At 34.9% G+C, this 10,345-nt stretch overlaps 1 pseudogene across 1 annotated transcript in view; it reads right to left on the reverse strand.

The window, feature by feature from the left end:
• Positions 1-7,397: 7,397 nt before the first annotated feature.
• LOC147292098 (putative serine/threonine-protein kinase PIX13) overlaps positions 7,398-10,345 on the reverse strand; it is a 30,341-nt pseudogene continuing 27,393 nt past the window's right edge. The window contains exons 4-7 of the transcript XR_015121119.1: positions 9,149-9,284; positions 8,903-9,045; positions 8,264-8,387; positions 7,398-7,971 (exon numbers count right to left, since the gene is read on the reverse strand). The product of XR_015121119.1 is annotated as a putative serine/threonine-protein kinase PIX13 (transcript). The remainder of the gene's footprint in view (positions 7,972-8,263; positions 8,388-8,902; positions 9,046-9,148; positions 9,285-10,345) is intronic.

Below are 10,345 nucleotides of genomic sequence, written 5' to 3' on the forward strand. Positions count from 1 at the left end.
TCATCCAACCTCCCGAATTATTACAACCCATTACCATTCCATCTGGTGCTTGGCAGGATATCTCTTTGGATTTTGTGGAAGGACTCCCAACTTCTAATGGCAAGAACTCCATTCTCGTGGTTGTCGACCGTTTCACTAAACTTGGTCACTTTATTCCTCTCTCACATCCCTTTACAGCTGCTAAGGTTGCAGATATCTTTATCCAACATATATTTCGCTTACATGGTATGCTCAAGAGTATCATTAGTGATCGCGACCCTATTTTCATCAGCAATTTTTGGGAAGCTTTTTTCAAACTTCAGGGAACTCAGCTATGTTGCAGCTCCGCCTATCACCCCCAATCAGATGGCCAAACAGAAGTGTTGAATCGTATTCTCGAACACTATCTCTGTTGCTTTGTTGGTGATCGACCTGGTACTTGGGTTCAATGGCTCTCTTGGGTTGAATGGTGGTACAACACGACATATCAAGCTTCCATTAACATGTCCTTATTCTAGGCTCTGTATGGTCATCCACCTCCCTCAGTCCTATCTTACCTTCTTGGTTCTACTCCAGTTCAGATTGTGGACAGTATCCTAAGAGACCGAGATGAGCTTTTAGGACGACTTAAGACCAATTTGGCTACTGCACAAAATCGAATGAAGATCTTCGTTGATAAAAAGCGCACTGAGCGAGAATTTCAAATCGGTGACTGGGTATTTTTGCGTCTCCACCCTTATCGGCAACACTCTGTCCACCACCGTTCCGCTAATAAGTTGAGTCCAAGGTATTATGGCCCTTTCAAGGTTTTGGCTCGAATTGGCCCAGTTGCTTCCAAACTTGAGCTGCCACATTCAGCAAGGATTCACCCAGTCTTCCACGTGTCTCTCCTTATATTACGTGTTGGTGACTCTACTCCTACCTCCCATGTTTTACCTTCAGCAGATTACACCTCTTCTTTTAATTGGGTACCAGAGCAAATTCTGCAACGTGGCATCTTCAAACGTGGTAATGCTCCCATTACTCACTGGCTTATTAAATGGGTTGGTCTTCCTGCATCTGATGCAACCTGGGATAATGCCACTTCTATCATGGAACATTTTCCTGCATTTCAATCCTGAGGACCGGCTTGCTCTCAAGGGGGAGGAGCTGATAGGGCCTTCTCTATTACAAGCCCAATAACCCATTTACTTTGTTACCATTAGCTTAGTATGACCTGCACCTTTCAGGACCATTCCTTATGCTAGATATTTTATAGAGGATTGTCTTGTCTGCATATGTTTCTAGTTGTTCTCACATAGGTCAGTAGCTCTACTAGGTTTATCCTTGTATAAATAATCGCTACAGTAGCCTTGAAAGGCAAACAATTAATGAAATATTTCCTTTTCAGTTTATTCTTTTTACAACTTGCCTCTCTATTCCTCTGGTGCCTACCAGATTCACTCAAAATCTGCCATAAAATTGAAATTGGAAAAACCCAATAACTAACATTGATGAATCCTTCGAATTTCATGAAAAAACCATAAAAATTGGTGAAATAAAGCATGAAATAGGTGTTGGAATGATCTTAAATAAAAGTCCATTGATTAAAACAACCAAAATCGTGCCAAAAAAAAAACATTAAAAGAGGAAACCCCCAAAATGGGTTCGAACTTCGAAGAACCTAAAAGAAACGCAAGAAGAAAACAAATGGGGAAAGGGTCTGAATGAAAGTGTTTCTTTGATTAACCCAAAACCCACCGCATGGTGCTTCCTTTTAATCTCTGTGCACCTTTTGGTGTTTCCCAAATTCCCAATAATGCAAGCCGTACCAATATATATGTATAATATTATATTTGATGAAATTTGTTATATTGATTAAACTATAGCATGCTTTATTTATTCAGTGCTTTTTACATATATTATATTGATTTCAAGCATTAGCATAAATTTAGTTACATTAACTTATTAGCAAAACCATGTGGTCAAAAAACTGAAACAACTTTATCTTGATCTCTAGTTTGTGTATGGAGGCTCACATACCACATGTGAGAATTGAAACATAAATTATGTAGCATACACAAATCAATAGATACAAGTATAACTCGACATCAATATGATTCTACTGATAAGCATATAACCGTAATATATAATTAACTACTAACCTGATGAAGACATACTGCTAGCAAATTAAATACCTCCAGTCAAGATGTTCAAGTCTTCTAGCCATTACAACAATGGATTAACCTCTCACACAATGGGGCAGAGCTTATTGATTCTAAGTGTTAACTGTGTTTCCAAGGACCTGTGCTTATATAGAGTACTCATAGATTCCTAGTTCCTCCTATCAAGGACTCCAGAATCCAATCCTAATAGGACTCTATAAAGATTTTGCTGGATCATTGCCTTGTTTATAGCATAAGGCCTTTAGGTAACTAAGTCTTCCTAGTCCAACTCAAATAAGTAATCTATTTAAGATGGACTTGCTGATTTATGTCTTATTAATAAACCTATTACTTGTATCTTAAGTATTAGTGTAATATTGACTCCGAGTAAAACAAGGCATCAATCCATGTAATTCTTACACAATCTTCCTGTAAAGCTAGCATATCCATCATTTTAATGTTTCTTTACAAGTCTATCATTTGTGAAGTTTCAGAATAACTATAAATAAAAGTTGAAGTCGGAAATGCTATTTTTAAAGAAATCTTAGTTAAGGCTCTTAAAAATTGTCAAATGGTCCTTTTATTTTTGGCCAGATCAAATGGCCCTTTTAGTTTTTGTAGTTTGGCTTCTTTTTCACTTTTAATTTCAATTTCGATAATCATACCCTTGTAGTTTGTTAGTGTCTAAATTTGATGGAAAAAAATTTAATTTTTCGTCAAATTTGTTGCCAGCATGGTCACGTAGACAAGGAATACTAGTTGTCTATTCTTTTGTATTTTCTCTTTGTATCATCTCTCTTCTCCTCTTTATTCAGTAGAATAGTACTATGATTAGAACTGTTTATTCTCTAGATCATTTTATAAAGGTCATCTCTATATATAATTAATCAAATCAGAAATCGTTTTGTTATCTAATTGTTATCAAATAAATACACACTTTTGGTGATAGTTAGTTTACTATCTATTTATTTGATAAACTAAATAATTTTTAATTTGGTTCATTTTTTGCAGACATGATATTTAATTAGTGATCTAGAAAATGATTGGTTTGGATCAAAAGACTCCACTATGAAATTAACAGGAGAAGACATATGGCACAAAAAGAAGGCAATTAGCATTTCTCCACATGTGATATTCTTGCACGGAAAATTTGACATTTCTTGCATGCGTGGGTAGTTGACATTTATTTTTAGCCTCCCTGCTAAATGGAATAGGGTATGAGTGTGTGACCAATGGTTCAGTGCCGAACGATGGGTCAGTATGAGACATTCGCATGGTGCGAACATCCACACCTGAATTAGACATATATATAGCCTCTTTTTAATAAGGGATAATATTCAAAGCTTAGTCTACTAAAAGAGGGACCAGCCTCATCGTGGTAATTAGTGGATACCTCTGATCGTTCACCTCTAATGTAACACATTCCCCTCCCAGTTATATGATCAACGAGATCAATTGGCTAGAGAACGGGGCTATTCTTCTTCCGGGGAGGCAAAGTCGTCCCCTCTACTGATTGAACCCTCAGTTCGGAGGTCTTCGTCAACATGTTACGAGGCTCCAGTCTTCGGCAGGTCACCATTACTTCTTTTAATAAGAGATCCCCCTATGGGGCCCACATTGGTCATTTTGTGTTGATTCGAACTGTCCATTTTTACATCTCTATTAATAAATCATTCATGCAAAAAACCAACCAAATCGGAAACCATTAAGATATCTAATTTGGATCAAACAAATGGACGAACAACAAATTCGTCTATAAACACCTAAACTTTGACCGCTTAATCAAACGGGTAAATAGTTTCCGATTTGGCTGATTTTTTGCAGAGATGATCTATCAATGGAAATATAAAAAATAAACGGTTCAGGTCGACACAAAACGACCCGTGTGGACCCCACATGAGGATCTCTCATTTAACACTAAATGAAGGATCCCTTATTGGAATGGGGCTATATATATATATATATATACATATATATACAATTTTGACAAGATATTAGGGTTTAGGGGTTTAGGGTTTAGTCTTCTGACAAAGTTCTGACATATGTTGAAGTTTGTTTAGTCCTCTGGTTCAATTTTGACAAGATATTAATATCCTCAAAATATGCAAAACTTTAAAACAGTTTAATGGAACAACCGAACATGAATGTCATAATAGTTCTCATCATGGTTCTGACAACTCAGAACATGATGATGAAGGTAAAACTCATGAAAATATTATAAGTATCATAAACCAAATAAAACTTAAAGAATTGTATTCTCAAATTAAAATAGTCATTAAAGATTTCAAGTTAATAACCACTACACTCATTGATTTTGGTGTTGATTTATATATATATATATATATATATACAGGCTCCTTCTATTAAGGTATATTTCAACTTATTTATGTTTAGGTATACGCTATTGGGGCTCACACGAGTCGTTTTGTGTCAATCTGAACCGTTCATTTTTTACATCTCCATTGATAGATCATCCTTGCAAAAAATTAGCCAAATCGAAAATCATTTGTCTATCTAACTTTGATCAAATAAATGGACGAACCAAATATTTTCGATGAAACCGTCCATTTGTTTTATCAAAGTTAGATAAGCAAATGATTTCCGATTTGACTAATTTTTTTCAAGGATGATCTATCAATGAAGATGTAAAAAATGAATGGTTCGTATCGACACAAAATAACTCATGTGGGCTCCAATAAAGTCATACCTCAACATAAATAAGTTGAGGTATATCTCAATAAAAAGAACATATATATATATATATATAGTAGTACTACTCCACTAGATGATCGTAGCTGATAAAGATATAGTAATATCCTCTTGGAGGAGAGAAACTATTTACCCAGTCAAACTCTACATACTTATTTATTTCATATATCCATCAGACTCAACATGTTGGTAACTTGGTAATTGATTTTTTCAATAAAATTCAATACTCGACCTTCTTATTTATTTAGAAAATTAGAATTAAATATCAAATATCAATAATGTTTAAGCAAAACAACAAGACACTAATTTATTTTATTTTAGGTACTAACCTAAAGTAAGATATTTTAGATCAAGTCACAAATTAGTTTGTTATACAGTTGTGACTGTTTCAAATTCATAAGAGTTTAATGCTTTTAATTTAGGCTTGGAGGATGAAGTCCTACAATGTAGAGACTAAACATTAAAGTTTAAGCCTTGCAAATATTGAAAAAACAACAAATCAATAAAAAAGTTAGGATTGTTAGAAAGTCACAGTTCGGTATAACCATATTTTTTAATATTGGTACTTAAAATGAAATTTAGTATCTAAAGTAAAATGACATAAACATTTTGGTAGTTAAAATAAAAAATATTATAATTTGATACCTAAAGTCAACGGACCTTTATTTATTGGCTTATTTACTAGTTTGCCCCCTAAAAGTAACTTCAAGTCTCACTTTACCCCCTAAGGTTTATTTTGTATCACATTATCCCCTGGAACTAATTCTAGTGTATCACTTTGCTGACTTTCTATTTTTACAAACTTTGAAAATTAATTAAAAATAGCTCCTGACTCAGACAAATACATAGAAAATTCTTAGGGACTCGTCTTGACTAGTTCTAATTTACTATGGGGTCAAATTACCAATTATTCCTCTGATAATTCCATAAAATTTGGGAAGTCCAAATTTATTTTTGGAAAATTAAAATAAATTTCCTTCTATAAAAATTCTAAAATTTCCGTAAAGTCCCACATGAATTCATTAAAATATTTTGTAAATTACCAAAAACCTATTTTAGATAATTTTTCTAAGACTTTAAAAAAATTCTAGAATTTATTTTACACAAGAAAATTTAAATTTCTCTAAGACCAAGAAGTCTTTTGGGTAAAAAGTATTCACAAGAAATGTAGTGTTAATGACACATTGTTTAGAAGACCAACGGTGCAAACTTCGTATTTTTTTAAATTCAGAAGATTATTCTATGAATTTTCAAAGAGTAGAGAGTATTTTAATTTTCTGAAAACACTCGGATGAAAAATTGGTAATTTGACCCCATAGTAAATTATGAGAACTTTTATTTGCATACCTTTTTTTTTTTTTTTGTACACCCCATAATTTAATTTATGAATTTACCTAATTAACGTAAAAAGAAAAGACATTAAAAAACGACCTTACACACCTATCAACTTTGACAAAATGACAAAAAAACAAAAAAACACACACACCACCTTTGCCCGACCCACACCTTCCTCCCTCCCCCTCCCTCACCGGACCACCTCCCTTCCTCCCCCCGTTTCACCGGACCCACCCAGCCCCTCTCCCCTTCACCCGACCACCTCCCGCACCACCCTCCTCTCTCTCTCTCTCTCCTCCCCTGCAGCACCACCTCCCCGTCACAGGCCATTCGGAACTGGTCCGCCGAAACGGTTAGTTTCATTCGGCAGACAGCCACCGTACAACCAGGAGTTTCGTCCTCCATTTGTATTTGAAGACTTTCTATTTCCTCGTTTGGGAGACCCAATTCCACGTTGTGCTCTGAATCTGTTGGATGTCCCGCGGTACTAAAGAGTCTAGCGTGGATTTGAGATCTCCGAGCAGGAATTTCAGCTTCGCACTCAAAAGTCAACTGGCCACCATCCCCTTTCTTTGTTTTTGTTTCGATTTGAGCGTCTTTCTTTGGATATTGTAGTTTTATCTTTCGCGCCTTTTATTTTTTCTCTTGGGCCTGTGCTTTTGTTGTGCCCACAGAGGGCTGCTCTCTTTGGGCCTACTGTGTTGGTGGGCCTAGTTAAGGCTTTGATGAAGAGTTGTGTGCTGACCAAACTATTTAAGACGAGAGCAGAGCAGTATCTTCACTATATTGGGTAATGGGTAGTTAGAAAATGTGAAACTAAGTGGACTCTTAGGAACTATCCATAGATTATGATTTGAGTGTCCAGTGCTGTTAATGGTATCACCAGTTCACCACTCGTTGAACCAAATTGAAGCTTACTATTGCAGCTTTAGATTCATAGTAGTCATATTTCTGCTGTGCTCAAGATTCAAGATTATTGTAATAAGGTTCTGCAGTTAATTTATTAGGAAAACGCCATCCAAACCCACATTGTAAATTTCTGTATCTCCCCATGCATTGCAGCATGAGTAACCAAAAACTAGTAAAGTACCATGTGATATTGCAGCACTCAATCTGTAATTTCTGGTTGGCACTTGGCACAATGAGTCAAGTCAGCAGCAATTGTAAAATCTGAATTGAATCCGAAAGATTGCTAGTTAAAAAAGATAGACGCTGTATGGTTTAACAAACAATCCTTCAATTCTGCACAAATGGTGACTACAAGAACAAAATTTGTTTATATATTCCATCAATTGCTACAAAAAATAAAAAATCAACATGGAAAACAGAACAAAAAAGAAGATGATTATTCTAAATTCAATGTCTGTACATAATCTGTAGAATCCAATCTTAGCACTTCTGTCTCGTGAGGTGTGTAATTGACATTTTACTTCATTCAGTGCCATGATATTGGAAATGAAGAAGTTGTTGGGCATAGGATTGAGAACTAGAAGTAGCTACTTTGCGTAAGTCTCCTCCATTGCTTGAATCTGTTCCAATGCCTCCACAACTTCTTCCATGGAAGGTCGGTTTTTAAAATCTGATGCTAGGCAATTTAGGGTAACATCTGCTGTCTGTAATGCTGCTTCCAAGGAATATTGGCCCTCCATCCGCACATCCATGAAGGTCTTCAAATTTCTTTCATAACACAAAAGTGATTTAGCCCAGCCAACCAAATTAAGCTGTTCCGTGGGGCGTAACCCGGTCAGAATCTCAAGCAACATAACACCAAAGCTATACACATCGCTCTTCACACACAAATGACCTGTTAATTATGGCATCTTGTGAGACAGCAGCTGATTTACTTTACCACAGAGGATAATGCTGCACTTATATTAATTATGGCTTTCAATGCCCGTTCACATAAGATTTGCATCTAAAAGATGTCTCATTCATCAATACCCCTAGTAGAAACATATATATAAAGTAAATATTATGGTTTCCCTTGAGAAAGGGGGTTTACCGAGAATTAAATTAGTAGTTTGTCAAAACCAACAAAACACATACTTCATATATAAAATTTCCAAAATAGCTTCCATTTTTAGAGATATCATTACCTGTTTCCACGTATTCTGGAGCAAGATAACCAAATGTGCCCATAACCCTAGTTGACACATGTGACTCTCCATCAGCTGGCCCCAATTTTGCCAAGCCAAAACCTGAGATTTTTGCATTGTAATTCTGCAGAAGATAAATACAGAAGATGGGGGAAAAACAAAAAAAGAGGGTATAATCAATGTCATGTACTAATAGATGATCAAATTATTCATATGATCTAGAAAGCAACCTTGGATTTTGTTACTAACAAAAAACAATCAACTTGTCTGTATGGGTGATAAACACAATAAAAATTCTTGATCCCCAAAGTCAGCTCTAGCATACTGAGTGCTCTATTCAATTCTTATGGAGAAAAAAAAAAAAGGAAACAAAAAATCAAAAATAAATACAGCACCAAAATGATGCTGAAAACACTGTTTCCTACATATATTCTAAAATGTCTCTTTAGTATAATGCTGTATTTGGTAGCCAAAAAACATTTAAAGAAAGAATTTGAAATCATTAGTCAATTTATTCCAAACTGGCAGCTAAATTCCTATATGGTTCCTATCATTGATCCTATCTTCTCAGGACCAAAAAGAGCATATAATACATATTACTAAATGAGAGATAGAAAGGTAGGGATAAAAAAAACAAACCCCGTCAAGCAATATATTTGAGGCCTTGATATCTCTATGTATGACTTGTTCTTCTGAAGTGTGTAAGAACGCTAAGCCTCGAGCAGCTCCAATTGCTATTTTGAGTCTGTTGTTCCAAGATAGTGATTCAATGACGCCGCTCCCTACTCAAAATGAAAATTCTAGAGTCAAAATAATAAATTTGTGATGCTAAACAAACAAAAATCTTTTATGGTCAGTTATCTGTTTTCATCATTGATTTCATACTTCTAAACAGATGATTCCTCAAGCTTCCTCTTGGCATGAACTCATAAACAAGGAGTAGCTCCTCTTTCTCGCAACAGTATCCCAATAGCTTGATGAGATTAGGATGAGAAAGCTTTCCTAGAAAGACTACCTCTGACTGCATTATCAAATATGACAACAAAGGCATAATTAGCTTAAAAAAAAAAAAACGAAATACTGAAAAATTCTAGGAAGAAGAAAATGGGTTACGCATAGCATGTGCACAAAATTGAATAACTACAATACAAATCAAAATACGGCATTAAAATCACACCAGGTATAGGATTGGTATTTTAAAGAATGATATGACCTCCAATGAATTAGATTCATATGCCATATCAACATTATAATCCTCAAGCTGAATGATTTAAACTTTCAACACAGAAATGGTATTAAGTTTGCAAGGCACAATGGAGCATCATACTAATCAAGTGAGCGACTACAATTTAGATATATTATTAGTGCTATGGAAAAGGATAACAAAGAAGATAAGTTTCCAAGTTGAAAACTACATGAGGAAAATGACACAGAATCTCCTAAATGTTGACTAATTCAACGCATGACGGTTAATTCATAATTGAACCATTCTTTTCCCTCATGACTTATTTAATATCTTTCTAAACAAGTAATTTTGTAATCAATAGGAACACCAAAGATATGAGACGCATATCTTCTTCTGCTGAATTCCAATGGATCTGAAAATAATAATAATATAATTATTTTATTAATTTTATAGTTTTTTTTTTTAATTTAACACTGAAATATGACAATATCTGTTCTTGTTGTCATGGAATAATAATGCCCCAAGGAAGATTTTTTCCAAAGAAAGAATTTAGTAATTTAGTAATACCACATAATAATGCCCCAAGATGGCAATTTAGTAATTTAGAAATATTCATTCCTGTAGCAATAATGTGAGGCTATTTTGTTTGCAGCCAAAGCCTTCACCAAAACATGAATGGCAATAAGTGGTTCTTTTGGGCACGAAGGAAGCCTTCGCTTAGAAGCGTAGTAAGCCAGCTATTTCAAAAGTTATAACTTTACAGCAGATAGTTCAATTGTTATTGTGTGTAAATAGCACCCATCCTTAGAGAGGAAAAAAAAAGCATGCTACTCGGAATCTAATGGATTTACAGTGTTATCTTATTTTCGAATGTATCATTAATAAGAAGAAATATT

Source organism: Dryas octopetala, chromosome 3 (assembly GCF_963921425.1).
Source record: "Dryas octopetala chromosome 3, drDryOcto1.1, whole genome shotgun sequence".
Taxonomy (NCBI): Eukaryota; Viridiplantae; Streptophyta; class Magnoliopsida; order Rosales; family Rosaceae; genus Dryas; species Dryas octopetala.